The sequence below is a fragment of the Hermetia illucens genome, chromosome 3, assembly GCF_905115235.1.
Source record: "Hermetia illucens chromosome 3, iHerIll2.2.curated.20191125, whole genome shotgun sequence".
NCBI lineage: Eukaryota > Metazoa > Arthropoda > Insecta > Diptera > Stratiomyidae > Hermetia > Hermetia illucens.
In genome coordinates, this window is record NC_051851.1 from 116,069,867 (window position 1) to 116,094,644 (window position 24,778).

General features: G+C 38.6%; 1 protein-coding gene across 6 annotated transcripts in view; it reads left to right on the plus strand.

Annotated features, from left to right (window-relative positions):
- Positions 1-230: 230 nt before the first annotated feature.
- LOC119651094 (cartilage oligomeric matrix protein) overlaps positions 231-24,778 on the plus strand; it is a 213,232-nt gene continuing 188,684 nt past the window's right edge. For 3 of the 6 annotated variants that reach the window (XM_038054447.1, XM_038054451.1, XM_038054448.1), the window contains exon 1: positions 231-734. The gene's annotated coding sequence lies outside the window, so the exon portion shown is untranslated. The remainder of the gene's footprint in view (positions 735-24,778) is intronic. The other 3 variants (XM_038054449.1, XM_038054450.1, XM_038054452.1) reach the window with 2 other exon arrangements.

Consider the following 24,778-nt stretch of genomic DNA (forward strand, 5'->3'; position numbering starts at 1 on the left):
TTAATGGGCGCGAGTATCTTTCGTGGGAGGATTGTGTATCTTACGTGGATGTTGGGCTGTCCAAAGCGTCGCTCGTCAACATGTTGCTCGCCAGTTGAGCCCGATGTTGCTTTGGATATCGTATATCTCTCCACACGTGAATGATAAACATAGATACTTTGTGGTCCAGATGAGATGTCTCCGCTATTTCGTAGCATTGCTCAAGATCACCGTGATTGCTGCTGTCTTTTCTGCTGGAATTAATTGCGGCGGACAGCTTTTCGAACATTTAGTTCATCACTGTAGGTCGGTGTGTTCAGATGTTTGTTATTCAGTTTGATTCGAGCTCAGATTGAGAACGGTCTGTGGAAGTGATTTTCCTATTCGTAAGGAACACCTAGAACATTTCTAGAGGTGCAGTGGAGGTATTGTACCTTGAGAACGCGATCGTAAGCTATTGAAGAGTGTGGATCGTAGTAAGGATTCGAGAATTCATTGTGGCGCCAAATGGAATCACTTTACGATCCGTACATTATTTGAATTTATATTCCTGAGTTGATCAAGACCGCACGGGCGGTTTTCGGTTCTCGAAGGGGTGGTGAAAATAAGATTATTATGTGGTGTTGAAAATTGAAGTGCAAAGCTGATTTTATGATAAGGGTCCCCATTACCCGTAATTACTCTAAAGTGGCCTGCGTATTCCTGTTTCCACTCCAGCAAATTACAGCAATAGCTACTTGGATTATCAGGAGGTTGTAAGTAGTCTTGTAATTAGTCATTATCGATCGCATTTCTATGGTACTTAACTTTCTGGTGTATACAGCACCTGCTCTATCGATTTCTTTCAAAATTACCGCCAAGTCGATCAGTGCTAACTTGTAATAACAGTTCACTTTGAATGATCGAATTAGGTACTATCAGTCGGTATGTAGTGAAAACCTCACTGCTGCAGGCGTTGTGTATCTGATTGTGAAGAGAATAGATAGCGAACTGGTTACTAGGTTCTAGTCTAAAATAAGCAGGAAGACCTTGTGCGTTTTCCTTTTTTCGTGTCGCTCATCTACTATTTATTCCATTCTGCGCCTTGTATCGCTCCTGTGATCGCCGTGCGACAAAACCAGAATTGATGGTCTTCTGATCCGCGGCTCAGCTCTGCATGCTGCACTGTTACTGTTGTACGCTCACCTATCGGGATTATCATCAACATGACGCTGATGATGGCAATGGTGATCGCGGTGATGGTCGTATCTTTCTGCATTATTACTGATACCATATGTAGATAAAAATCTTGTTTTTATCAATTTGCGGACAGATTTTCAAGAATCAAATGGTGGTATTGGAATCCATGGTATGAAAATATACTTTATGTCTAGTTTTCAAAGTGAATTTTAAGTGCAGAAAGATGTGCATAGATACGAATCAAAAACCCATTGTGGCCACGATATAGAAATAAGGTCAGTTCAGGATGGTTCACCTAATTTCCAAAATTGAAAGCACCTTTCTACACATTTTGAGATCTGGATTCAGGCAGAGACAAGCTATCAGAGCGGTCCTTTCGACGGAAAATTTGAGAACCGCAATGGGCTGCTAATATTTAAATTCTTTATTTACTTGTACTACAACCAAATATATAGTTTTAACGTTCGGATAATAATCAAGAAAATTAAGGTGCTATTACACAAGAAAGGAGAGATAGAGCAACTGTTTCCAGCCTCGCATACACAGACATTCGTAATTTTGAACTTCTTCGACGAAACCGCAACCTTTACTATCCCATATGATTTCTTATCTAACAGTGAACACTAAACTATTTTTGCACCAATCGCTAAAGATCGATCCCTTGGTAATTTTCGTAAAAATGAGACTACTACAGTAAAACCTTTTTTTCTTGTTTTACTTCCGGTGAAGTGTATTTAAATTTGAAATGATAATTCGAGATAATTCGGTTGTTAACTACATTCACATTTTATAAATATGCCAGTATTGTAGATTAAATTTGTCTCTTCAATTTGCTGAAATTGTTTCAAGTCAAAACTCAGTCAGGAGTCAATTTTTTATGTACAATTCGCTACAATGTTCAGATACTATATATTCTTTGCGTTTTGTTTACAATTTGATATTCTTTACTTCATTTGGGGTGAGATTGCTAATAATTCATTCAGCAGTCCAAGGCCTCAACTTAAGGGCACCTTTTAAAATCACAGCGCATTTAGGAATATGTTTTTTAAATTGTGATTCGTCAGAGATTTTTGAGGCTTGTTCCAACTTCTCCTGACTTTTTGACCAAACCGTGAAACCGAAAAAGAATGCAGTTTTATTTAGAACACATATAATTATAGCCCGAACTAGAACTAATGGGATAGGTTAAAAAATAGAATTTTGGTAGCTATAATAATTAAAACGAAAAACCAATCAAGGGAGTTAAATAATAAATAGCAGTTTCTAAAAGTATCCAGAAAAACATGATGTCACAAAGAGGTTAATACAATTCCTATGATGTTTTGTTTTCTTGTTAAATAATGACTTAAAATTCCTTCACAAAAAAAAAAATTTAAAAAAAAAACTACTCCGAGTTTCGATTTTGAGTTTTGGGGGATAATTCTCGAGACTATATTCTATCGCTTAGGGTATAAAGGTTTTGTGTTCATGTTATGTGATGTGTTTTCCATTCTTCTATGGCTAAGAATGCAAATATTCTCTCATATATCTATTGCCAAACTCCAAGATATAAATATGTACATACATACATATTAAAAATATAAATATTACGCTCATCGGAAAAACACATTGCCTTTTATCACATAGTGATGCATAAATATTTTATGTAACATATGAACGCATCTGAATTGATCGAACGTATCATCTGCACATACTTCCAGTTCACCCCGTGCTCAAAAGCATACACACATGTACTTAAAGTAAATACCACTGGTACTAACACCACATGACCATTTTGTTGTACGCGACCCGCAAACCTCGTTAGACATACATATAAGTACATATGTATGTCACCAGTAACTAATACTGAAATACAAATAACTAAAAAAAAAGCTAAGAAAGGAAAACTAAAATGTCGCCTGGAACCCATCATTCATATAGGTCATTTTCTATGGTGGTGACGTCATACACATTTTATTGTGCAATAAATTCACATAAAACAAACAATTTTAACTTTCTGTAACTTAGTGAATAATTGTTATTGTTGTTGCGGTCAAATTTTCTAGAATTATGCCCAGTATTATCACCTATACTGTTACCAGGACCTAAGAAGAGTTTTTTGGGTAAAAATCGGAAAAATGTGGTAATATACCATTATTAACTTTATTTAAGCAGATATCGGAACGCGATGTGTTTTGAGGCCTAGGTTTTGTATGGGTGCATCACTGTGTTTTTTTTTTTCAGATTTTTCAGTTGGATACGTTTTGAGAACGAGATCTTTTTCACTTTTCAGGCACACATTGTGTCCCTTGTCTTCTTCTTTTTCTTCTTTTCGGTCGGCTCGTCGTGATCGGCTTCGCCATTTGGCTCTATCGAATGCCTGATCTGGGTGCAATCTCGAGGCTTTCAAATCCCCATCCAGCGTATCAAGCCACCGTTGCTTAGGTCTGCCTTTTGGTCGTTTACCATCGACTTCGATGTTCAGACCAATCTTTGCAAGTGAATTCTCGTTTGCACGAATTGCGTGACCATACCATCGAAGACGCCTCTCTCGCAACTTTTCCACGATCGGTGCAACCCCATAACGATCGCGGATATCCTCATTTCGGATGTGATCTAAACATGTGACGCCACTAGTCCAACGTAGCATCTTCGTCTCCATTACCGCGAGACGCCGTTCATTGTCTTTTATGGTCGGCCAACACTCAGAACCATAGAGAGCGACTGGACGGACGACATTGCGGTAAATTTTAGATTTGAGACGTTCGTTGATACGTCGATCACAAAGGACACCAGTTGTGGAACGCCACTTCATCCAGGTTGCGTTAATGCGTGAAGCAATTTCATAACGCAGCTCTCCATTGGCTGATAGCGTTGACCCGAGGTATTTAAATCGCTCAGATCTGGGCAGATCACTGCCGCTGACAGTGATTGTGCCTGTTTCATGGGGATCGGTCGTCAAAAATTCAGTTTTGTTTAAATTCAATCTGAGACCGTGTTGCATGAGGCGATCGTTCCATTTTTGAACAAGTTGCTCGAGATCATTTTTGCTATCAGATGCTAGGAAAACATCATCTGCATAAAGCAGTGTGTAGGGCGCTGGACGTTGGATATCCCGTGTGACGGTGTCCATAACAAGGACAAAGAGGAGTGGTGAGAGGGCACTTCCTTGATGAACTCCAACAGAGACGCGAAGCGGTTTTGATACACCCGCCATACTTCGAACTTTACTTTTCGGATCGTGGTAGAGCAATTGAACCCAGCGCACGAGTTCTTCTGGCACGAAGTGTTGTCGTAAAGCATACCAGATGAGTTTCGAAAAGTACCAAACCCTTTCATTTGATTCCCCACGTGACTATATTTTGTGAAAAAAAAGTACATAAGCATTTCAGATATAAAGAGAATACGAAGAATAACAAGCTGTTTATTAGTTGAAGACTAAAAAGCGAAGAAACTTATAGACGTTGGTAGATCAAATCTGGCTGAATAGGCTACGGTAGGCAAGGCAATTAATCCATATTGGTGAAAACGGTCCAGTCTGGAAAGTCAATAGGGGCCATATCAATGTTAGAAAAAAAAGCCGTTGCAGATCCTGTCTAAAATTAAGTATTGGGATAAGTGAAGACCCTGCTAGAAATATCAATTTGATGGAACATTGCAAAAAACGCCGCGCTTGGAGCTCCTTACTACTGCAGGGCTAGGCTCGAAACCTGTTGGTAATTCCTTCGTGACTTCGCTCTCAAATATATGTAACTGCAATTGAAGCAGCCATAAGTCCCCCATATCTTGTAAAATTACCGTGGAATCTGCTCATTTTAACTTCGACGTTGTTTAAAACCTTATACAGCAGCCCCTCGGAAATTCGACCTCGCAGAAGTTAGAAAAGTTTGGAAATTAGAGCAGACCATTTATTTACATATGCTGCTCTAAATTGGTTCTAATTTCCTAGCTTAGAGATCCGTTTTCTGTTTACGAGGTATTTTCTTTAGTTTTATTTCCCATTTTTACCATATTTGGCAATATACCTGTTTCTTCTTTGGGATGGGTAGGTAAATATGCGTACGACTCCCACGCTCCGACAACTAATTAAAGTCTCCCCGTCATCGGAGAACTAGCTCAGAGCTATTTGATACATTACTTCGGGTTAGCCCTCCCATCCTTCCATAGGGAGTTTTCAAGTCAGGGAATGCCATTCACAAAAAGGCGTTAATTAAAAGTCCCCATTGCCGTCTGGTGCCTTTAATGGTCAAGTCCAATCTTTTTCGCGAGAATAAGCATCTCACTGTCAATGTTCGTATCTGTTACTTAAGTTGGCGATGAGCCACGCAACCCATTTGCCTGTTGACTTGTTTTCCCAAGAAAGTTGTCACTCATTTAGTATATATTTCCATTCTTCACGAGTAACTATCTCCCTTGAATCCTTTTCCTTGCGCTTGTAGGTGGTTTTGTATTCCTTATGAAGAGGACAACGAACTTTACTCCCGCGATCACCATTACAGGCGGTAGGAAGACGCATCCACAGGGGATCTCTCTGCCCTAAAACCGAACTGCTTTGGGAATAATAGCACGTATCACTTCGGCAATTCTTCTTTTAGGCTTCGGCTGTGCCAAGCATATAGAGTCGTTAGTACAGCGACAAGTAAAATGTCCCCCTTTAGACAAGCATTGCATGTTCCTAGCAATAGGTCCGGCCGATGGTGTAACATCTTTTTATATACTTCTACAGGGATACCGTCGGATCCTAACCCCTTTTGATTTTTCATAGAGAGGACTACCTCTTCCACTTCTTTCTAATAAAAAGTGGGCAATCCTTAATGCATTCCGTGCTATTGTCATCATCCACAAATCGGCCCATCTCTTTTTAAGGCCAAGATTTTTCGGATGATCAGTTTATAAGTGAGTCTCAACGGATCCCCATCCACTTTATCTATTAGCTCCTGCAAAGTAGCGAGTTTCGCTTTCTGTTTATCGGCTTGGGGAGTCTTCTTTTATAATAGCTGATCTGTGCCTTGTCATTGTGGTATATGTCTCTTCACAATCATTTAATCCATATACCAAACGGCGGAATTTATGAAATGAAGCTAGAGAACTAATAACTAGCATTCATGATAGATTTTATAGCATTAATGTTTGTATATGGATGTTCAATTTTGACTCACTTTTCGCAGTAAATCAGTCGTCCATGGTTTCTGATTAATCGTTTATTCTCGGAGAAAATAATCCAAAGGAGTCATGTCATAAGTACTATGGGCCAGTTAACAAGTCCACTTCATGGAATTATTCATTCGTCAACTGTTTCCTCCAGTAAGGTTATTGCATTGTGCGCTGTGTTTCATGTGGCGCCATATCAACAACAGTAACGCCTTCTAATCTGGCATGGAAATGTTAGTAAGCATGCCTCTGTAGAACATACGGCTGTCATGCTCTGACCATCATCATTTCCAAAAATGAAAACATATAGATCGATGCTTCCACCGGCCCTTAAAGCGCAGCAAATGGAGACCTTTTTTGAACGTAATGGTGTATCAAAAGTAGCTTCTACATTAATAGTTTTTCAAATGCGATAATTCTGTTTACTGATTTAGCCATTGAACGAACCTAAAGTATGCTTCATCATCGGACAAAATTTTCAAATGAAATTGTGGATTAATAGCAATGCCTCCTTCAATACTGCGGCTTTAATTCCTGTACACGAAAGAGCGTAATCCAACAATTTTACGCAAAACTTTTCATAAAGTTGATGGATACAAATTTAATTTTTGATGATCTGCTGTTGTTACTGGTTAAGAGACAACCACTGAAACTTTTCCCTCCGTGCCTTGAGTGACATGTTAAATTAGCCTTAGCACACCTTAGATTGTAAGTACATGTAATTGAAGCTACTTCATCTACACCAATGGAAATACTTAACTCTTCTAACGTATTCATTGGGTCTTTTCATATGACCCATCGTTCTTAAAGTGCGGTACAAATTTTAGTAGAGTTTTCACAGATTTGGTATATGGTCATTTCTGTTATACGGTACAAATTTTTGGGTTATTTTGGAAACTAGAAACTAGATTAGAGGCTTTTCAGAATCGCCATTTTTATTGTATAGATCGTGAGCTTATCTTTCCTAGAATACGCTGCAGAAATTTCAAAGTGAAATTCCTGTTGCTTTAGATTTTATGGGCTTAGAACCGAACGATTATCGGGTACAGGCTCAGGGTCGTGCGCCCAGGAAGTAATTGCTTTAATGTCCTTACCAAATCTTGCAGCGTTATGTAAATACTGTGTTTATAAATACTTGATGTCAGTATTCATATCTGATAGGGAACTTTTCAAACCAATTCTTTTCAAACGCGTTTTTGTCGAAATGACTTTTTCTATATTTGCGGAAATTCTAACTAAAAAAGTAATGAACCGATCATTATGGAATTCCGAGGTACGATTTATTTCAACATTACAAGCAAAATGAACATTTGAGATGATACCGTATTTTTAAGGGTGCCTTTTTCACACAAATAGTGAAAAAATGGTGAAAATCGAAATATTTTTTTTTGAACACCTCCAAAAATTTTGATTTTGACTATTTTCACCTGCGTTTAGGCTCGTATTCCTAGAAAATAAGTTAGTGATGTAAAATTAAAACTTTTTTGGTTTCAAATAAAAATTGGAGTCGCTACACGTGCCACAGTTGGAGAGCTCAAGTTAGGACATGTGGAATAATGTCCCGTAAATTTTTATTTATTTTTGGATTAAATTTTCAAAAAAAAAAAATTCTCGAAAGTTATTCGGGATATAACTAAGGTAATGCCCAAATTGAATTGAATGCCAATTAATTTTTCCCCCAAAAATCTGAAAATATATGTGAAAATAAACATCTTATGTGTGGGGAAACCAGAGAGAAGTACTATTTACTAATTATTTTTTAAATACTACACCCTTGCAGAGTATATGATTAATTAGACATTTTTATATTTCCTTCAAATTAATCGGGAAAAATAGCACAAAATTTCATTTTACTCAGACTTTTCCTCGAGCAACTTAGTTTAACTGTACTATTCGCTAACATCCGGGCTTTCTACTACTGATTGTAGACATTTCACGTACTTCTGATAATTTCCGTGGAGCCCGAATAACTACTGCGTAACGGGATCTCCTCAACTACAAACAGCCCTTTCAAGTTGGGTGAACTTCATAATTAATCTTGATACATACACATATCGAGGACCGGAATGGAAAGTTTATAGTTTGAGCAGGTTTCTACGTAATTTCCAATCTAATCAGCTTCTTTCTTTATTAGTACCACCTTTATTTAGCGCAATTTCACCTCCTGACTAACAAAAACTGCTTTGAACTCGCGCTCTTCCTTCAAGTCTTTAAGAACTTAGATTGAGATCGTTTCCAATTCCCATAATACCGTTCAAAGTTCACTTTCACCCTGCCATTTTCTGTTTCTCGCATATGGCTCTGGCGTTGCTTCCTGTTATCTGGGGATGGGGGATGTTATAACAGCATAGACGGGGTCATTCAGGTACATTTTAAATTCGTCCTTCATTCTGCATATTTCACTGAGAAGCTTGTTTTTTACAATTGTCCCGAAACACTCGACTGGCATGAATACGTTTTATTAGTAGAAGATATACGGATGAGTATGTATAGAATTTATTAAACAAGTCGAGAAACCGGAAGCGGGGCGCTTCAGGTATGAAAGGCTTTGTTTGCTTCTTCTTGAAGATAACATGCTTCATATTATCTTTTATACTACCACCAACTTTTATAACTTTGAGATGAAACCAAAAAAATGGTAATATACTATTATTAACTTAATTTGAACAGATATCGATATAGAGAGTATTTTGAGGCCTGGGCACCATATAGAGGCAGCTTCATGATTTTTTTCAAATTTTTCGGTTGTGTAGTTTCTGAGAATGGCTCCGTTAAAGAAGTCATCACTTTGCACCCCTCCCACTCCCCGCCTTTATTAAAGTTGGTAGTAGCAGCCATTTATTAAAGTTGGTAGTAGCATAAAATATAATATGAAGCATATTATCTCCAAGTTTGATCAAAATCATACTATTATTAACAAAGTTACAGTAGCTCAAAGTTGCCTTACCGTGTAAATTTACAAACCGAAGTACTAAATCTGATATGCTAAATGCATATTCTTAACGGGCTACGTACAAATGGTATAGTTCTACACTCAAATATACTCACACAAGAAACAAACAAAACCTTTCATACCTGAAGCGCCCACCTTCCGGTTTCCCGACTTGATTCTCTTACTGGGTTCTTTGCTTAAACACACAAGGACGTGCTAAATTTAATGTTCGCTTACATTTGCCTGCGTGCCTTTATTGCGGTTGCCTAAAAGATCTGACTGATTGCGAAAACGCTGAGGTGGATCAACGAACGCAAGTAACTTAGAGCTCTGTTGACGGCTGAATGGAGGGTGTTCACCATGTAATACGTAGCCTGTCAGGAAGTTTGTCAACAATATAAGGCATTGTATATAAAATGTACAAGATTGAAGTGAATAGACTGACATACTACATGCACATTACGGATGTTCACAAGGAACCGTCATCTTGCATAAGAAATGTCATATCCGAAGCGGCAGTGCCAGCACACAAATATCTAAAGCGACCGAGATTCGAACCCGGGGTAATGAGATCGCGAGGCTAACTCACAACCATATTTACCATCTGACGCGGCGGGATACTGATTTGTTTTTATTGCCCTTGTTTCATAAATTGAATTTTCCATTCACTGGCAAGATTACTGTGTGTTTTATATTACAATCGACAATGTTTCCATCGAAACTAATTTTCCCTTGATCTTTTATCAGAAATATTCTAACCCGAAGAACCTTCTATTCTCGTAAAAAATTATGAATGTAATCCCTTTGATGACCACTCGGAGATATAATATCTTTCATGTATCGTAATAAAAATAAGGATAATCTCAAGGAGGGGTTTGATTTTATTGATACTTGCTTTAATTACAATTTGCATGACTGAGATGATTAGTTAACATTTCGCTCTCACTTCACTGCCCAAGCCGAAGCTTACCTAGAAATGCACCTTATTATGATATGATTGTATAATAGATCCTACCCGTTTCAACATAAACCACAATGCACAATCATACAGAGGCCATTTACAGGGCCACAGTGGTCCTTTGGGAACGTGAATCTCGTGGCCTACCGATTTAGAAATATGGGGACAATTCTCATTGACGTAGTCGAAATTAGCCGAAACAAAGCAAGTCGTGAATATAACAATATATAATAAGCCCATCCATCCCACCGGTCCAAGAATTGCCACTAGTTAGACACCAACGTGTATCGAGATTAGAGACAGACAACAATTTGCTAGTTGATTCGGAAGGCATTTGAGTGCATATTACAATATAACTTATTACCAAAATCACGTTTATGATCTGATTTTTGAAACTCTAAAGAAATTAGTTGTAATATCTGAAAATATTCTATGTCCAGAAAGTGTCAAAGGATCATTAGAAAAGAACACAATACAATAGTAAAAATATAATCGAGTACTTAGAGCTCAACTATGGTTCTGAGTGTTGGCAGACTATAAGAGACAATGAACGTCGTCTTGCGGTAATGGAGACGAAGATGCTACGTTGGGCTAGTGGCGTCACACGTTTAGATCACATCCGAAATGAGGATATCCGCGATCGTTATGGGGTTGCACCGATCGTGGAAAAGTTGCGAGAGAGACGTCTCCGATGATATGGTCACGCAATTCGTGCAAACGAGAATTCACTTGCCAAGATTGGTCTGAACATCGAAGTCGATGGTAAATGACCAAAGGGCAGACCTAAACAACGGTGGCTTGATACACTAGATGGGGATTTGAAAGCCTCGAGATTGCACCCAGATCAGGCATTCGATAGAGCCAAATGGCGAAGCCGATGATGACAAGCCGATCCCGCTTGTAAACGGGACAAAGGCTAAAGAAAAAGAAGACTTAGAGCTCAACTATCGTGTAGAAACTTTTAGTAGTAGTAGTAATTTAGTACCAAAAAATAAATTTAACATAGACTCATGAGGTTACGATTCCTTTTATATGTAAGTAGTGTGTGGCGACAACCCTACCACATAAATATTGTGTGGTTAGTGACTTTCAACTTTTTTGTTGTCCTGTTGACATACATATTAATAATAACCGTTGGCACATAAATCCATTTGGAACAGGACCTCGAAGTTTGTTAGAGCACTTCATTCAAAACCGTAACAGTACATTACAGAATTGCAGTACCTGGTAGTATGCAATGTGGTCAGCATTGCGCTCGCCCGAAATTATTACCCTGATTTTACTCAGGTACTCATTCTAAGGGAAACAAAGTTAGCATGGTGAGTAAATCTAAACGTTTTATTACTGCACAGGCTCGTTTCATTTTTTTCTCGGTTTTTCCTACCCCATAAACATTTTATCAAAAATGACTTTGTAATCGTTGTAAATTGTGGGACAATCTGCCCCGACGCTTAAAGGAAGTTTGTAGCATGCGAACCACATAACGTCGTTAATAAATTTTGAGTCTTTATTTTACTCTATTCCAATGATGATTTTCTGTAATTTTTTAAGGAATCATACGTCCAAATTTTGTAATGCAAACACGAAAAAAAAACCATTTTGAGAAAAACTCGTTTAAAAAAAAAGTGTTTCGATCATGAAGATATTTCTCACCCTTAATTACAGACAAATGCATTCGTGCAAGGGACTGAAGCCAAGTATTTATAAATAGCACTATAAGATTACTTAAGGACATTACGCTATAAGGACATTATGACTAACTCCTGGGTGCTCGAGCCAATAATCCCTCGGTTCTACGCCCTCAAAATCTAAAGAAACACGAAGTTAACTAGAAAATTTCTTTACCGTATTATGGGATAGATGAGTTACCGATCTATCCAATAAGCAAATCGGAATACCGGAAGTTTGAGCTTCGGGTATAAAGGTTTTGTGTTCATCTCACACATTCACATTTTGCCATTCGTATATGGCTAAAAACACAAGATATTCTTTCAAATTTTTTCGAACTACAAGATATACGTACATATTACAGACGTAGATGTTATGCTCACCGTAAACTTTGCCTATTACCGAATACTGTACTTATACATGCATGTATATAAATTGATCGTGCACACATTTTCGATTTAGTTCGTGCATAAAAGTATATATATAAAGTAAATATCTTGAATACCGCTTGTTCAACGTACAAATATATCTACCTAAAACGAAATGTTTCCCTGCGACCTCCCATTCATGTGAGTTCATATTGTTGTGATATTGAAGAATTGACATGCTACGATGACTTCATACACGTTTTAGAATGCATGCAATTCACGCTAAATAATGGGGGACCGGAAGCTGGACGCTTCAGGTACGAAAGGTTTTGTGTATTTCTTAGCGCGTACCACGTAATATATGCATATATTATGTGAGAGTATCCACTTTCGGATGATATTGTCTTGAATTTTCAAAGAAGCAACGTATTTTAACTTTGTTAGTTATACTGTGATTTCTACCATGCTCTATATTTTAGACTACATCACTGCAAAATTTCGTGGTGCTAGAATGAACTTAAGGGGGGGGGGGGGTGGTTTTGCAGCCAATTACTAAAAATTATAGTAATATACTATTATTAACTTTATTTGAACAGATATCGGTAAGGAAGGTATTTCGGAGCCAGATTTTTCGGTTGACTAGTTTCTGAGAATGGCCCCCTTAAAGAAATGATCACTTTCAACCCCCCGCACTCCCCACCTTTCCAACAAAAGTAAAAACTAAGACCGGCTTCGAAAAGTACTAACCGAGACATTTAATTTGATATCCCACATGACTATATTTGATAAAAAAAAATCTACAGCCGCCTTTTGCATGTCTCCCCACTTGTTTCTATATACCACCTTTCTTTATATATGTATCACCCTTCTTTTGGAAGTAATATGTAGCCGATGTGCATTTAGGACATATATGTAGTGCGATGTGGACAAGCAGTCGATTTGCTTATGAATTTGGGACATTCTCCTGTTATCACTACATACGGACATAAATCTAATAAATCCGTCTTCTTCTTGGTAGATTTGATTTAGATATGTAGATATTTTGTAGACAGATGGACGGAAATATAGACAGTAAATCGATTGGAGTGGGGTTTTGCAAGGAAGGCCTATAGCAAGAGCACGTGATATTTGAAAATTATACGATGTAATTTTAAAGCAGGTCAAAACAACAAAATGTTTGTGCTAGTAAAAGATAATCTGCTCAATCTCTTGCTAGAACTACATGCGTTCAATATGTCGAATTTTCTTTAGGAGATAATCTTCCGATAATCTCTAAAGACGGAATATTATATATTTTTGAAAGTAGAAATCCCATCCTAGGAGTTTAATACCGTGTTAATGTTTATTAAAGCGGATAATCCAAGAAGCAAAATTGCAACCCATCTGAAAAGTCAAGGTTTATTTCGATTTATGTGTGGATTTTGTATAATCGGCAAAGGCAAGCCAAAGTGCGGTTTCCCATTTCAACAACTGCGCATTAATGAACTCACATCAAGCAAGTATCTAATGTAACTTTTCTGTGGAATGAGTTTCGTGATCAGGAAATAATTGTCGAGGTGTAAAATTCTGCTCCCTGACTTGGATCAAATTCTTAATATTCAATAATATTGTTTGCTTTTTGTATAGAATGTTATAAGACAACTATGAAGAAAACACTGGTATTATCGTTGGTAAACTTAATGTTGTTTATATCAGACAATTAAAGGTGATGCGCATGTACAAAAATGAAAGATTTTTCCTACTACAAAAACATTTTACGGGAGACGATCTGTTTTAATACTACCATTATGCACTACGTGACGAATTAAGTAACTTTCACTGAACTGACATTTACAAAAAGTACATCCAGCATTCGAAGATATCAAGTGATATCAAGAAATAGCAAATTTTGAGAAAAATATAGGCATCTATTATATCGGAAAAAGTCATCCAAATTCCTAACTATGTTGTTTCCAAAAAATCCACCAGAAGAAGCCATACTAAAATGTAGTAGCAGTGACACCAAAAGGGGGATAAGAAGTATTAACAAAGAAAGCGGCACACAAAAGTGCACAATGAACAGAGAAGATAAACAGAAACTACGATAGCTCAATAAAGTAGACTAGGACGGCAGCCCGATTCCGTTCCGGGATTTCGTGTTTCTTCCTTGATAAATTACAGCTTGTCAAAATCCATTTTTAAGGCTTTGTTGAAAACTGACTGTTTGTGTCTCCGTCTTTCTGTATGCCTGTAACAAGCACTTTTATCATAAACGAAATTCCTGCAAGTTGAACTTAAGGTAAATATTAGTTTGCAAAGGGGAGGAGTGGGCGGGTTCAAAAAGGGTCAATTACTTCAAGGACCGAAAAATCTGAAAAAAAATAATGGTGGCCCATGCACGTGGTATCTAGGCACCAAAAACGATATCTGCTAAGATATTATATTTGTTTGAATATAGGGTATATTCAATGTTCATGCACTATGAGTTGCATGCATCGTGCACACAAATATTCTTATATAAAATGTCAAAAAAAAGCTTTATACCTGCGTAATATCTACTTTTTCTTTATCAAACCTTTGTCGTGAAGGGTATTGATAAAGATAAAAGCCAAGTGGCCACTTTATGTTGGTGCGGCTAAATGTCCTAACTATGGTGCCTTGTGTTTCCATTGGCTTCTTGTATATGTCGAATTTGATGCGTTGTCTTCTTTTATTATTTTGTATTTGAGAAAGAGATTCGTCTTCCATGGTGGCTTCTATTTATAATACCTAATTCTTGAAATTGCCGGTAACGTATTAGCTGTTAGTTAGAAGTATCGCCCAGATATTAGCTCCTCATGTACTCGCCTATCATATTCTTTTTTGTCCATTTTATGTGTCCGGGTCAGAAACGAGCCAGCATTGCAAACTCGGCCGAAAAGTTCCCACCTTTGCGACGCATCATGCCCAAAAAAGGTGTCGAGGTAATAGGATCAAGTGGGAATGTCACCCTCAAAATACAATTAGACACCGAAAAGGACCTCAAGAAACTGAAGGAGAAAGGTGGCATAATAGTCATCTACCTATTAAGGGCAAAATAAACGCCTAGTTAGCACTCGGGTCAAGGATCATTTAAAGGAAGCTGAGCTACTGAAACTGGCGACAAAGGTACACATCAATTCTGCAGCCGCATGACACATCAGAACAATTTGGACCACAAAAGTTCCCAGGTCCCGACCAATAGCTAGCACAGCTGTGTCATCCGCATAAGCTTGGGTGTGCATAGAAAATTTTGCAGATCACATAGTAGTGAGTCGATCAATATGTGTACTCCATAGAAGTGACCATAAAACACCTCATTGGGGCACCCTTTCATTGCTTCGGTCGGCCGATAGCGATTAACGCCTACGAGTACTTCAGCATGCACAATCTCTCCGTTAGTATAGCATAGATCTACTAAATTACAGTATCATAAACACCATATTCACTGGTGGCATGACAAAATTTTCGGAAGGGTGCGCACGCAAAGGCTTCTTCAATATCTACAAAACATCGCATACTCACCTTTGAACCCAAAAAATTTAGAAATTCACTGGACTTTCCACGCTAGTTAGCAATTTGGTTTTCATTTAGTTAATGTGGCTTTAACGCATTCTCAATAATGTAACCTATTTAAAGTTCTTTGGCCCTAAATAGGCTTAGGTATGAAAACTCTTTTAACCTTCTGCCAAAAGGTAGTTACGTAACCTATTGCAAGAGAGACTGGAAAAATATATCCTTTAAGTCACTCTGGGTTCTTTATATCTTCCCTTAGTAGCAAAGGTTCGCGGAAACCTCCCAATGAACTGAAAAAAGTACATGAAGATTTACATTCTCTAAGAAAATCTAGCTTGATTGCCTCATCCCCATACCTCCTTACAGTATATTCTCGTTTCGAACTTTTTACAATCCGCTTATATTCGCTGTGAGTTCTTGCAGTTCAAACTTATATTTCAGTCTTTCCAGAAAAATGTTGAGAGCCATATTGTGCAAGCTATAATCCCCTTATGTATGTGGACTTGGGGTTCCCAGCATTTGTGAAATTTGTCCCCTAGTGCCCGAAAACAATGCTCGGGTTCTTTTCATCCGGCAGTGAGGGTTTTACGTGAGCACCTATCTGGACGAATTAATCCCACGGTCTTCTTAAGACACGGATTGATTTTGCGACCACAATCAGAGCCCTGCTGTGACAAGCAACAAGGGTACCAGTCTGTACCAAGTATATGCCTTAGCATTCATACTGGTGGATGCAAGACCTACCTAAATCTCTGCCGAACTAAGGAGTATGGCACCCGTGTTGAAACGCAACACCAAGCCGAGGCCCGAAGGTCTCTTCTCACTTGAGCATAACCAACAACCCCCAAAAAACTTCCACTAGGGGGCCAACCGCAAATAACCGAGCTGTACTCACGTACAACGGGAGTTCACCCGAAGTATGAGAGTCCAGGGGCTATCTCAGTTCCCATAGTACCAGAATACCCCTGGTGAGGTTTCGTGACCAGTTTGCCACTTCAGATGAGTCCCCGTGCGGACTTGGGCCTGATCGCCCTAATTAGGCCGGCAAGCCAAAGTGAGTACAGCGTCTCCTGGCGTCACCACTATGGAGGTTCTCCTCGGCCACTTGGTTTTGGTTTGGCCGACAGGGTTGCCATCCCGTCTTCCTCACCGCGACCTCTGACATGTAAATGGTGTCCTCCCGGTGACCGTCAGCACTTATAGCTGGGATTATATTTGCTGGAGCAAATTTGAAGCAATATCATCAGCGCGCTATGTGATTGACGCTTGATACTCCACCAAAGGGTGAATGTATACATTGGGGGAACCCATCGTGAAAAACCTTGAATATTAACCCTTAGTTTTGGCCCAGTTTCCGCAGTCATTCCTGTAGGATGGAGAACTGTCTTATTGTCTGCTGCTTGTGCATACGGCCTCTTCTTCACCGCTTTTGCGTTAGCATTTTAATTGGAGGGGCTTGTACCATTGAAATCTGTTTCGTTGATTCGTTCAGTTTCCGCGAAAAACAGTGATTATCTGAGAAGATAGCGATTTACCGTGCAGTAGAGACAAGGATCCTGTTGTACAAATCCACATCACGACAAGGCTGCGTCCGAGGGAATAATAATAATAATAATCGTTGGTGCAACAATTTATATTGGATCAGGGCTTTCAAGTGTGTTAGAGCACTTCATTCAAAATCGTAACGGTACACTACAGTAGTACACTGTCGGAGGTAATGTAGTCAGCATCGTACTCGCCCGAGATTATTACCCTGCTTTGACTCAGGTACTCATTCACAGCTGAGTTGACTGGAATCCGACGTCAAATCACGATACAAATTCAACTGTCACCAGTGAGATTTAAACCGCGACCTTCCTTGTGCTCTTACCACTCAGCTACACGGACACAGAAGAATGTAAAGCATGATAAAAACAAAAATACCAGAAAGTTTGTTGTGAATTTCTCTATTGTAAATAAAGCTATGGTGGGTATGTTACCATGAAACGACAGTTTGAACGCCTTGGAATTTCTACGAACATATTCATTGAAGCGAACCTCAGAACCGTAAAGCATTTTATATTTTATATTTCGGTCGCACTTTCGCTTATGGTGAACTTCCACGTCCGGAACACGGATGGGATGCAGCCGGTGATGGAACGAAAGTGACTACGGCCAACCGGCCACCCGAAGAAAGATAGAGGAAACACATAGGCTGTTTAGGTGTTGAACGAGAATTTCATGTTTGTTTAGGCGGTGTGTGAGAAAGTGTAACGGCGAAAAACGGACAGACTTGGATATCACATTTATTTTCAGATAGCAAAGAATCGAGTTTACCAATGATTTCCACTTTCATACTTCTACGCTAAGTTGTCCTAGGCTTCCTTAACGAGCAAAAAGGTTACTGAGACTGCATTACCTAAATTTCCATAGCTCTGTTTTAAACAAAGTGTGTGAATAGATTACTCGGCATAAGAATGTTGACTACGTAGATATTATTTATTCCTTAAGCATCTTTTCGCACGAACTTCGTGTAGATTCTGAAAACCTAAGATTACTTTAAACAATTCATTTAGAATTCCCACCATGTGAAAAGCAATCAGTTAACTTAAAAAGTTCCGACATTGCAAAAATTGAAAATTTACCTAAATAAATTTGCTGAGCACTCACCCTATTGACTCTTTTCGGCCCTGATGATGTTCATTTCCCACTGGAATTATTCTCATGGTATCTTCTCAGATAAGCAATGCGGAGATATTAAATATGTCTAGCCAAGGTAGCTTCCAAGAGGATTGTAGATATTGTAAACTGATATGAGCCACAATCATTTGCTTCCCAGTGATCTTACAAATGACGCCGCCAATAACATGTGCGTAAGAGCAAATTGCATGCAGTCACCTTGCTGCACTGCACACGATCTTTATCACATGAACATTAGCGATTTGGTCATTGTTTCTGGATATGCAAATGTCCGTGAGCAAGTTTAAAAGACCAAGTGAAATGCATCTCTGCTACTGGTTACACCGGGAATAGTGATTACCAAGAGTGATAACGATAACATCTGGGGTAAAAAATTGATTAATACTTCATTGCTTGCAAGAAAAGATACTGATCGCTGGAATCCCACTCTTAAGAGATGAAAGTCAGATGGTTCCGAAAATGCGGATTTTCATTAAAAAAAACCCATTGCAGTTCCTCCTCTTCCCAGTTTTCGTTCTTTCGCATAATAGCATTCCTATATGTTGGTGTTCTGTGCAATGATTCAAAATACTATTACTCATGAGTTTGTCTTTCCTTCCTGGTTTAGTCTAATCTAGTCGAAGTAACGGATATGTGTAACGGGCTATGTTAACGCTAAATTAACTTCGATTTTCCATACGAATTTCACGCCTACAGAAATCTTGAACAAGGTAAACAAAGTAGCGACTTAGGAATTAATCATCAACGTCGTGACAAATGCGATAAGTTTACTCAGTCTTTCAACTTTTCAAGCCTGTCAGCAACACGTATCTTAATTCGTTGCAGTAGGATTAACGTACACTAAAGGCTATCGACGCTTGAAACTTTTACAATTCACTGAGTCGTTTTCCCATATAGATTGTCTATGGACGGTTGGCGATTTCACTTTCTAAGACTGTGTGGAAAACTTACTAGATCTTAATGCGGGTGAGCCCTCTGCATGAAGGTCGCTTTTCACGATAAGATTCTTTGGTTTATAGTCGCAAAAATCATCCCTCAAAATTTTAAATCGAAACTCGCAATAGTTGTTTTTTTTTAAAAGGCAAGTCAGGAAATTTCATGCAAGAACTAACAAGAAAAGACAGAACAGCGCATTTTTCATATGAATTGTGTTAGCGCTCTTTTGTAACACCATGTTTTTTCGGATGCTTCTTGGGGTTGCTCGGCAATTTATTGTACTATCCGATTTGGTTGACCCTTGTTAAGGTTTTGTGTAAAACAAACAGAGCTAGCCTGAAACCTTTTAATATATTATCTTCTCCTGCTTTTCCACCCTAGAAAGCCCTCAAGTCATTGAATTCCTTTCACCAACAGGAGAGGATCCGATCACTCCACTGGTCGAGCTTAGTCTTCTTGACAATGTGCGGAACCCTTCTCTATATGTCTCTGGCAATATTGTCAGAAAGGACCTCTTCTGTGTCTGCCTAGAATTGCTGAAGAATCTTACCCCATCCTGGTGTGATTCGATTTGTTCCTTCCCAATATTGTACAGGTAAGACTGTCGGTCACACCCGATTAATTCAGAAACGGATGAACCGATTGTCATGAAATTTGACGAGAACATGAGGTCTGTGAATCCCTTTATATATAGTAAGTGCCGCCATTTTGTGTTGAGCTTTCCCTACATCCGAAAGGGGGGTGCAGCATTTTTTTTCACAGAATATGGCCATGTGGGCCATCAAATAAAAGAATTCAATTAGTATTTTTCGAAATTGGCCCCATATTTGATATCGGGTGAAACGTAGGCGAGTGAGGGCTCAAAATATGACCCTCACAAATTGTATCAGATCTCGTTCTCAGAAGCTATCCAGCCAAAAATCTGAAAAAAATCACAGTGGTGTATCTAAGCGAAATCTCACGTCTCAAAATACAGCCCGTCCTGATATCTGCACAATGTTAATAAAAGTATATTAGCATATTTTAAAAATTTAGCCGAAAACCCTCTTAAGTTCACGGTAGAAGTACAACATTTGGCAGTGTTATAAAGCATGTTATGCTTAGGCATAACTTTTATGGAATTCCAACTCTTGTTAAGAAAGTTTTGGAAGGAAAACTTTTACATGTTATGTGAATTTCCTGCATTCAAAGACGTCTATGACGTCATCATAAAGTATCAATTCTCCAATACCACAACAAACTCGGGGTTCGCAGGGGAACATTTCGTTTTAGTTTTTTAATCATTTATATATCAATATCAATTACTCGTGACAGGCAGGTGTATGTGTTTATATGAATTTGCTAATGAAGCTTTGGGGTAGTGTCTAATTCAGATAAATATATTTGGACATTAAACCAGCGGAATTTAATATACATACTGTATATGTACATATGTGTACGAAGTGAACCGGAATATGGATATAATAAGACGTATAATATTGGGTAATAGGCAATGTTTGTTTGTTTAGAGCATAATATCTACCTACTTACCAAGAACTCTGTCGAACGGAGACGGGACTTCACAGACGGAAGAAAGAAACCCGGAAGAATCAACAGGTCTGTAAACTCGAAAAGTACACCACCAAAAATAAAAGAAACAGTCCTTGCAATCCACCGGTTTAAAAACCATTTGTCGCCAGGAGCCGATCGAATTACAGGCGAATTGGTGCAATATAGAGGCGACCAACTACACCAAGTGGTTCAACTAGCTCAAGGTGTGGGACAGCGAATCAATGCCAGACGACGTGTAACGAGGTATAACAAGTCGGGAAACTGGAAGCTATTATTTGCTTATTATTATTAGTACGCAACACGTAATGTATCCATATACAATATTATATGAGAGTATCCACTTTCGGGTGATACTGACATCAACAGTCTTGAATTTGAAAAGAAACGACAAAGTCGATCTATTATAGCTTTGTTAGCAATAGTGCGATTTCCACCAAACTTAGTAGGAACATGCTCTATATTATAGCCTATGTATATTACTGCAAAATAGGATGAACTTAAGGCGAGTTCTGCAGCCAATTACTAAAAAATATAGTAATATACTATTATTAACTTTATTAGAAAGAATGTCGTATTTCGGAGTCTAGGTATCATATAGTGACAGCCTCGTGATTTATTTTCACATTTTTCGGTTGGGTTAGGTTTCTGAGAATGGGTCCGTTGAAGAAATGATGACCCTGGCCAACGTACGAGACCAAATAAACGCAGCAGGATCACTTTCGAGACCATTCAACATCAACCACGGTCTAAGTCAAGGGGATGCGTCCTCTTCAATTTGGTCCTGCAAGCCCACCCAATTACTGGACTGCACTAACGATTTTCACATTACGGGAAGAACAACCAGTCTACCTTCATCCAGAAATTTCGCGCTGCACACTAATGAATGCAAGACGGAGTACTTTATGGCAATGTCGGCACCAAAAACCAAAGAACGAAAACCATAAAGATAGGGGACTACAACCTTGAGACCGTTGACAATTTCTGCTATCTAGGGTCGAAAATCACAACCGATGACAGCTATGACGATGAAATCCACGTACGGTTGTTAGCTGCCAACAGAGCCAATTTCAGCTTACAAAAACTGTTTCGCTTGAAACGTCTCAGCATAGGATCGAAGCTCTTACTGTGCAAGACAGATGCCAGACAGCTTTTAGGGATATCGAATTGGTGGACCTCGGTTCAAAACCGGGGTGTCTGAAATTCCTCACTAAGGCAGGCCTAGACCGGATACCGGTTGTTGCGCCGTTGATGATGATGGCAATTTCTACCTTTGGAATATGTATATATCTTGTAGTTTTTTGGTTTTTTGTCCATATACGAATGGAAGAATGTGCGTAGAAAATTTCTGACATAAGATGAACACAAAACCTTTATACCCAAAACTTCCGGTATTCTGACTTGTTTCAATTTGAATTTATAAATATTATTTTCTATTAATTTGAAACAAAAATGTGAAAAGTGGAGTATATTAGTTGCTCGGAATAATGTGTGTAATTATCTATTATCTAAACCTATGAAATGCAATCAATATTAATATGTACATAGTTTTACTGACACCATTTGTTCACGAAAAACATAACAAATCGATCGAAAAGAGAACCCAAAACCATCTTCTTGAGCATAATAATAGTTACGTTTAGTTTGTTATTTTTTAAGACAAATCTTTACTAAAACGGATTTATGGTCTGTCTGTCCGTTTGTCTGGCACACGCATATTTCTCAGAAAAGGTTATAGCGATTGACACCAAATTTGGTGGAAAGGTGGGAACTGTGAACGCTCAGGCATACAGTGAGTCACATCATTCTACGCCGCATTTACGGGGCGTCCCCATACATTCAACAAATATAGTCATGACTCGGTCTCGGTTATTACTTTCCGAAGTCGGTCTTCGTTTCGACATTTGTTATAAACGTGGGGAGTGCGGGGTGTGGAAAATGATTATTTCTTTCACGGACCCATTCTTAGAAATTACTAAACTGAAAAATATGAAAAAAAAATAAGAAACCGCGTCTATATGATGCCTAGGCTCCGAAATGCCCTCCATAGCGATGCCTGTTCAAATAAAGTTTATAATACTTTATTACTATAATTTTTAGTAATCGAGTGCAAAACCCCCCTTAAATTCCTCCTAGAATCACGCAATGCACTTATGTAGGCATATCATTGCCGCTTCTGTGCAAATTCAAGGCTTTGAATGTCGGTATCATGCGAAAGAGGATATTCTCACATAATATATGCAAAAATTGCAAGCTAAATACTAATGGGACAAATGTCCACACAAAGGTTTTTATAAAAGAAATACACAAAAACTTTTTTACCTCACGCCTCTAGCTTCCGGTTTCCCGACTTGTTTCCAATTGGGGCCATTTTGGACCCACGACACCATTTACGTCGCTCGATTTCAGTTAAGGGTTACAATCAGTTCTCAAGTCTGTATATTTATCGATTTTCCCCCTATCAGCTGAGTGGAGACAGTGTGGCGCCTTCTGCGCACAATTACCTTGCACGTGCACAGTCGTAGAGAGAAAATCCGGGTCCGACGTGAAAATCATGTGAAAATCTGAACTCGGAATGAAAACTATGATATAAAGTTCTGAGTAAAAACTATACAGGCTGCTTCTTATCCATTTTTCTCATTAATTTATTTCTGGATCTTCAAGAAAATTCCGGGCCCAGGAAGAATCCTCGCCTTTACGCCCCCTTTCTTTAGGCCTACGCGCGGCTGACTATGCAAAGAAGTATCGGAGTACTCATGATCACTACTTTAATACGATTCCGTTGCGTTAGCTTCAGTTTATGAACTTTTATGAGTATGTCTTAACACTTTTTCGAAGTGCGTTTGAAGCTTAAGAGTGTAGTATCCTAGGATATTGATGGAATAGCGAATTCTATTACTCCTGTTCTGCTAATAGCCCAATATGCTCCAGTTTTCTGCGATATTCCTTTCGCCATTCTGTTTTTGAAGACAGTTTGAAAGCATCTCCAAGTTTAGTAAATTACTCTGATTACTTTAGTAAATTTGCTATTAAAAGGCCATTCAAAGTGTGCTTTTTATTTATCCGTGTGGCAACCCCTCCCCTCTGAATAATCTTTTTAAAACATTGAATTCCATTCCATTCTTAATTTTCTTAATTCCTTTCTTAATTTTCTTGTGGGAACCATAATTCCGAGTATCACTGCACCTAGAAAATAGCCCTGTCAAAAGTAACGATTATTTATCTCAATATGACTGCCTATCTAAATACTTACTGATCACAAGGCTTAATCACGCAGGCTTGAGAGTAGATAGGCTAATAGTTACCAATTTACTAAAGGTGATCGCAGTTTGAACGAATGTTGGCAAAAATTGATTTCATTATGGACTAAATGTTGGTTGGACTTGCTCGCCTACAACTCTGTTCGGGTCACATGTATCACTTAGTGCTGAAAATTGGAGTCGTAAGGCGGATTTAACGGCCGTCAATTATGTCAATCGGAGTTTAAGCCTCTGATTAGACTATCCTATTATTCTCCGCAGTGTTCCTTTCTGATCTCGCCTATCTTGGAGCTGGAATGTCTTTCAAATCTATTTAATAAAATTAGATCCAAGCGGGCATATTTACTGATCATTTAATGAACCATTTTTATGGCTCCTATGCCACATAGTACGAGTACCAAGCACAATAAGAAGAAATTTTTTTGGCGCTCCAGGTATCTGCATATGAAGATGTATTCATCTACCTTTGCATATCTACATAAGCCAGGCCTAGGGAACGTGGGCGTAGAACTCAGACTTTTGATTTTCTCCTTCGTCGTCATTTGTTTAAGAAGTTGTTTTCAAGATGCGTACGCCGACGTTCCTATTGCTGGCTCCCAGCAGTTATTTATGTGTAATGTGGAATAGT